Source organism: Penaeus monodon, unplaced genomic scaffold (assembly GCF_015228065.2).
Source record: "Penaeus monodon isolate SGIC_2016 unplaced genomic scaffold, NSTDA_Pmon_1 PmonScaffold_1101, whole genome shotgun sequence".
Classification (NCBI taxonomy): domain Eukaryota; kingdom Metazoa; phylum Arthropoda; class Malacostraca; order Decapoda; family Penaeidae; genus Penaeus; species Penaeus monodon.
The window spans coordinates 36,454-43,702 of NW_023639726.1; the positions used below are offsets into that span (position 1 = coordinate 36,454).

The 7,249-nt window shown below is 36.5% G+C and overlaps 1 non-coding gene across 1 annotated transcript; it reads left to right on the plus strand.

The window, feature by feature from the left end:
- The first annotated feature begins 6,797 nt into the window (after positions 1 to 6,797).
- Positions 6,798 to 6,913, plus strand: LOC119568824. The gene has a single exon (XR_005228166.1). It is a non-coding gene; the product is annotated as a U5 spliceosomal RNA (small nuclear RNA).
- Positions 6,914 to 7,249: the final 336 nt, after the last annotated feature.

Consider the following 7,249-nt stretch of genomic DNA (forward strand, 5'->3'; position numbering starts at 1 on the left):
ATATATATAGGGAGTATCTACTATATCTATATATATATATCTATACTATATTATATGGAGTATGGTAGGTATGAGAGAAGAACAGATAGCACATACATCTACTGGGAAGGGGAGACCTATGAAACTTTAGTAGGGAGCGAAGATAGATAGGTTACAGTAAATGTACCAAGTGGTATTTACACTAAGTCAGACTTCCATTCGTGATTTTGTTTTATTTTTTCTCTCACTATTTCATATGTAATTCCTCTTAAATTACTTCTACAATCTCAACTGATTCCACTTTGTCGCAACCACAAGGGAGAACACGAACAACCAACCACGAACCCATGAGTGACACCACACTTCCTTCACTCCCCTCCCCTCCCGTGTCGTTTCCCTCCCCTTTCCCCCATCGTCCCACCCTATTTTTGTGCTAACTTTTTTGACATTAATGGACTGGTCAGGATATTGTTACTGTTCCGCATAACCCTTCAGACATCGCATGTTTTTGTATCTTGCGTCTTTCGTTGTTGTACACGTCCCGTAGTCGTACAGGATTGCCTCGTCCTTTATTCGGTCCCGTAGCAAAATCTCACGGGACAGGTGCCGTACTAGTGTTTGTAGTACATCTCAAGTCCTCCAAGTAAGCAAGTTGTCTTTCCTTTGTCATTCGTTTGCGTTTTTCCGCTACCATATGCGGACAAGTAACATTCAGGACGTTTACGTACTCGCTGCCAGCCTCCGCCTCTGCGTCACGTGCCCGCGGATCGGTTGCCGCCTTAGTCTTACCATGCATTTGTTTCCTGGGCTAACTCCTGAGGACAACTTCCCTCAGTAATCTCGTGTATCTGCTACAATCAAGGTGTCTCCCTTAGTATGGTTTGTTCTGAGTTGAAGCCGGTGAGGAACTGATGTTGTGGTCCCGCCAGTACGTCGCTCGCAAAACCCGGGGCCGGCGGGTTGGACGCCTCCACTCCACTAGTTGTTTCAAGCCTGGAGGCATGGTAACTATCCCCCCCCTATTTTTAGAGGGAACCCAGGTTCAACATCTATTTCAGCCAGTCCTTGAGACCATTTACATGCCTCGCTTCGCGGACTGTAGCGGCCATCTACAGTTGGTACTGGCAAGGGCTAATGGAGTTTCAATGGATGCACTTCCATGCGTTTTGGCCCCTCCGTGCCACGAGGCAAACGATGGTCAAAGTTACGTGTGTTTCATCCGTCACGGATCCTGTTCGTTGCGAGGTGCCACGGGCTACCTGTTGTCAAGGAGTCCGCATTTCCCATTAGCTGAGCTCGACCTGTTATTTGTACTACCTGCTTTTACACGCCGACACCTGATTGTGGCGTACATTGCCGTTAGTTTACCTCCCTGCAGAGACGAGGATTGGACTCCTGTGCTGGTTATATTTCTGTTCACCACAATTAATGTAGGAGCCTTGACTCTCCACATAGATCATTACACGAAATCAACACAACACAACAAATCAGTATGCAACAACGCTCACAATGATCATCCTTCCACGAGCATTCCTTTGCGCTCTTTGACCACTTTCCTATGCTCACACACACATTTTACCATGCTCGATCCTTCGAACTCGCCTACTGTTACAAACTCTCTTCCTTTCGTATGTCACCCTATCTAGAATCCCTTTCATATTTAACTTATTTTACTCCCCATGTCACACACTTCATTGTTTTTGTGTGGTTTTTGCACGTTTATAATTTGGTGAGTTGTCCTTCGTTGTATCGTGAACTATTATTGTCATTTGGCAGTATTTGAATTAAATAGAGTCGAAGTGAAAATAAGAAAATCCCGGGACTAAGCTACACGTGATTTGCTCCACTCACGGAAATCGTTTAGTAACAGAGAAATCGAATAGATATTAATGAGTAACCAACGTGACCAAACCAAAGTAAACTGTGACGGCACATGCTGATCATTTGGTGAAAAAATACGTATTATCATTATATAAGACATATACGCTAGTTAGTGATATGTCAGGGGTAGTGCTACAGGAACTGGAGTTGAATTTAACAGGTTAAGTGTGAGGCATTGCATACTACATCAGTTTTGTATCATACATCACTGAGGTAAATGATTTTAAGATACAAAAAATCGTTTGCATTCCTAATTCGATAATTTTCTAATCCAGAAATGTGTAACTTGAATTATCATTGGAGATGGCATGAATATGTTTTGTTGAGAAAGTAAGGCATTCGTGGTAGATATAATCTAGTCCCTCGATCCACTTATAATATAGGGTATAAGTATTAAGTAATAATAGTGTCTATATTCTAATATAATATATAATATATTATATTATATAGTAATTATGTTATATAGTATTATAAGATATATTCTAGTCAATAGATAGTTATATGATATATATATATATATATATAATATATAGATAGTAGTACTAGATATATTATCATGTCAGTAAATACATTACGCTCCCTCTTATTTTGTGCTGTATACCTATTTGAGTCAAAGTAAGGATGTATAGTACATGCAAATATTTGAAACTAGCAAACTACACACCACCTGCTATACATACATATACCACAGAACACGTGACAAACTTTGTAGTAGAAACATAGGTCCCTCGTAAAAGTAGTCTTTGAATGAATATAAGCCTGGATAATATGTTCCTACATTTATAAATCGCGTATTAATGTGCGTGCGGTTTCTCGCCAGATTCTCGATATATATCAACCACGAGATGACGGTTAGTGTATTCTCTAAAGGCAGGAAGATGCTCTCAAATTTACCGATGTTTCAAGAAGTTACACCGACTGAGTTCTTGAATATTGCTCCACAGGAATCATTCTTGAACTTTTGAAAAACTCCTGATAAGAAGAAAAAAATCATACGTAAAAATGGAATTTGTTGTTTTCGTGGATGATCGTTTCAAAACCAAAACAAAGGTAACCAGTAAACTGAAGTATAGTGCAGTTTGTTTTTTTTTTTTTGTTTTTTTTTTTTATGTTTTTTTTTTTTGGGGGGGTTTTTTTTTGTGTTTTTTTTTTTTTTTTTTTTTTTTTTGCTGTGTTACTAAAGTAGGCCTTTTCTTGGTTTCAAATGGTTAATCCGCATCTGAAATAACACTAACAAATGCAATGCCGTACAATAGTAACATAATTATTATTGACCTACTATTTGATGCCATATTCTTAGTATTGCCACTGCTACTACCACTATGAGTGTGATTATTACTCTTGCACATTGGCAGTTACCCCTTGATTCTTCTACCCCGTTTATTCCATGTTACACATGTGACCTGGTAGCAGCAGTACGGTAAACTGTATGAAGACTGATGGTCCATCGTGTTAATGACGTAGACAATCGTGGGTATGTATACCGTATGTCATAGTAGGGATAGCATGGGTAAATAGATACGTAGGCAGTTCTAGAAATTGCGTCTTAAAAGTGGAGATTGTAAATCCAGGTAATTATGGAATCATAAATAAGATTATCGCATTCACTCATGGTTTGAAGCGGTTCGATGGGGTCGCGCATGCTTAGGAGACAGCATACAACCTTCCCAGTGATGCCGTGATCACGAAGGGCTTCTCCTATGGCTAAGCTCACCATTGCATATTGGCGCCGACCCAGCGAATAACCCAATGTGATTAAATCGAGTGCGCAATTTTGGTAGCGGGGGCCTGCGTTCCCTTATAACATTTCGTAAAAAAATAGAAATGGTTTTCTAATCCACCTGTCCCTCCAAGGCAGTTTTTTTTTTAATATTTTTACCTGCATATAGTTCATTAGGTTAGTTTTGTCACCAGCACAGTTTACAACCCAATACATATCATTCCGAAACCACAATTTACAGATCCTCCTGTCAATAGGATACTGATTTACCTGTAATCATCAGTAGTAAGTTAGTTTTTATAATGGGATCTAAAAGTATTTTATTATTTTTCCAACTATATAAAAAGGTTAGTGGTTATAGGTACTTGAAAGGTAATCCGTTTCATTATTACCATTTCTCGACAAATTAAGTCACGCTAGTGTATACAGCATATATATATATATAATTTAATACTATAATATATAATATAATATATATATATATATATACATACCTAATGTGTTCAGTCAATCGGAACAATTATACAGAGAAATATGCAAATGTTGATGTCTAAATGGACATAGATGTGTATGCGAGATACATATTATTGCAAACTATAACTGATTAAAATTTATCTGCAAAGCTAGAACATCGCAAATACTTTGCATTCTTTTTTGGCTCATTATGTAGTTTCTAGGGAATATCGTGATCCAATTCTATCGTATTAGCCTAACATGCCTCGTTTATGTCCGTAGTAAAATGAACTGTTTTGTCGCCATTTTTAGTGATATTTGGAGGTGCATATTTATACAGTTTGACATATAGTGGTTGCTAGTAATTTAAATTCAGCATACGGTTATTAAGACGAAATTGTTTGTCCTGGACGATCGTAAAATTCAAGAAAGAGAGAAATGGGTGATTCTCATAATAAAGTATTTTAAAAAGTCATGGCAGTTCAATTGTATGCTTATAACATTTGAACCCACGAGCTGGTGGACTAAAGAAAATCGTTAGACTCCTTAGATCTTGGTTTACTTCCACAGTAATCTTTAGTATCTCAAGTGCGAAAGATTTATGCGTTTTTTTTGTTGTTTTTTTGTAAGAACGCATTGTAATCATATGAATATTATTGAATCACACATTCATTATCACTTTACTATGATTTCAATGTGATTTTCAGTATACACATCTAAGAAAGCTGCTAAAGAGGTAATAATACAGAACAATATCTAGCTCAATGAGTAAAATGCCAAACATCATCTGTGTGTTCGCCTGGCGTCACCATCCAAGTACTGACCCGACCTAACGTTGCTTACTTCGTTGATCTGACGAGAAGCGGTGCGTTCAACGGTGGTATGATCGTTGTCAGAGGATGAAAAAAACATTAACCAGATTCTTTCAGTGGTTAACAATTTTTCATACTCATTTATGCTATATCGGTGTAACGTTTTTTGTGCAATAGCGTCATTACGTTGCATTATAGCTGGGTCGATGTGTGCAATAAGTACGAGGCACATATACTCGCCCCTATAACTGAATTCGAACGACCATTTTCACCAATAAATGACATTGTACTTCAAACGGGGTATAGTCAACATCAGACAAGATTTTTTAAAAATCACTAGCGTGATCTCAGCAGATCATATATTATCACTAGCGCTTAACTTGGGCGTAGGTTACTGTTTTGCTATGTCATACATGATAATGATGATGCTACTGATATATAATAGTAAGTAGCATATTTACCATATATATTTAGATTATACGTAGATGTATATTTATAACATGCACGGATATAAGGGTATATGTAATATTATTTTCTTCTAGTAAAAGTGTAGCGATTATAACACCACAGCATATAGAGAGCAATTACCATTGTTTTATCTCGGACCTTAGTGGTTGAGGGTTTGGCTAATTGAGATAGTTGCTCTTTCGACTCAATTGAGAGTATCTCACCGTGTAATATTTGAAAGCTATTATATTGATTCACGATAAGACTGAGGTTTGACTATAATATACTCAAATACACACGCACACACACACGCCCACTACACACGCAACGCACACATAACACACGCACATATACACAAACACACATACACGCACACATACACACCGTGTACAAAATACGTAAATATATAGACACATGTATTATTCTCTAGGTATAATTGCATGTATGTAATAATCCTGTATGTATATATCCTGTATATATATATATATATATATATATATTATATATCCTATTAGTATTCAAAATGTATATCTCATCTATGCTATATATTACTATATGTATTATATCCATATAATGTTATTGTATATAGATATATAGATAGTATATATATAAATATATGATATAGTATATAGATATATCTAGTGTGTGGTGTGGTGTGTGTGTGAGCGTGTGTGTGTGTGGGTGTGTTTGTGGTATGTATGTATGTATGTATATAGGGGAGGAGAGATAGTATAATAACATCTAGCTGGGAAGTGAGAACGTAATATGGAACTTCAGTAGGACGAAGATATCATGTATGTAAATGTAATACACGCTTTCCATTTTTTTCTCTCTCTTTTTGTCTCTCACACGCCATAATTTTCCTCTTAATTACATTCTAACAATCTCAACTGATGCCACTTGCGGCAAAAATCACAAGAAAATACGAACATACAACACACGAACCCTGTAGTGACACTTTCCCTCCTCACCCTGCCCCATCCCGTTTCACGCCCCCCCCTTTGTCTAACTTTCCCGCACTCAAATTAAAGAAGTTCTTGTTGCCTGATTACGTTATTACTCTAGAGTGAACACTGTGCTCACATCATCGCTTACTGACACTGAACATTGTACCTCCCACACACACCGCGATATGAATTTCCCGCCGTCTCAGTACAAATACATAGAGACTAACAGAACTCACTGATTTCAGCATCTTTGACATTGATGGATTGGTCAAGGATATTTGTTATTGTTCTCGCAGTAACCCCCTCAGACATCGCATTTCTTTGTATCTTTTCGCAATGATGGATGATACAAGCTAATTCCTCGTCTGCAATGTCTCAGTTTCAACTGTTAAATTCAACTACATTCACACTACCTGGCATAGATACTTTGCGTAAATCTCATGACTACACATTTGCTTTCATTCGTGCTAATCCTTATTAGATAAGATGATAGTATTTATCTCAAAATCAATCTGTCCTCAGTACAATTTGTTGGCAGTTCGGTTATCATTTATACCTAACTCTGGTTTCTCTTCGAAACTCATAAATCTTGTGCGTATTACTAAAGATTTCCGTGGTGGGGAAATAATTCAGTGCAGAGATAATAATAATAAGAATAATAATTATATTATTATTATTAATTATTATTATTTATTTATTATTATTATTATTTTATTATTATTATTATTATTATTATTATTATTATTATTATTATAATACTTATGTTAGTAATCATAATTATGATACTGATAATGATAAAAGCAATAATAATGATGATGATAAAAAATCATCACCATCATCATCATGGTAATATCAATAGTTTCTCTCTCTCTCTCTCTCTCTCTCTCTCTCTCTCTCTCTCTCTCTCTCTCTCTCTCAACAAATTATCTGTCTATCTTTTCTCTGTCTGTTTGTCTTTCTCTTACTGTCTGTATGTCAGCATCCCTTTCATTTTTTTCTTATATACTCTG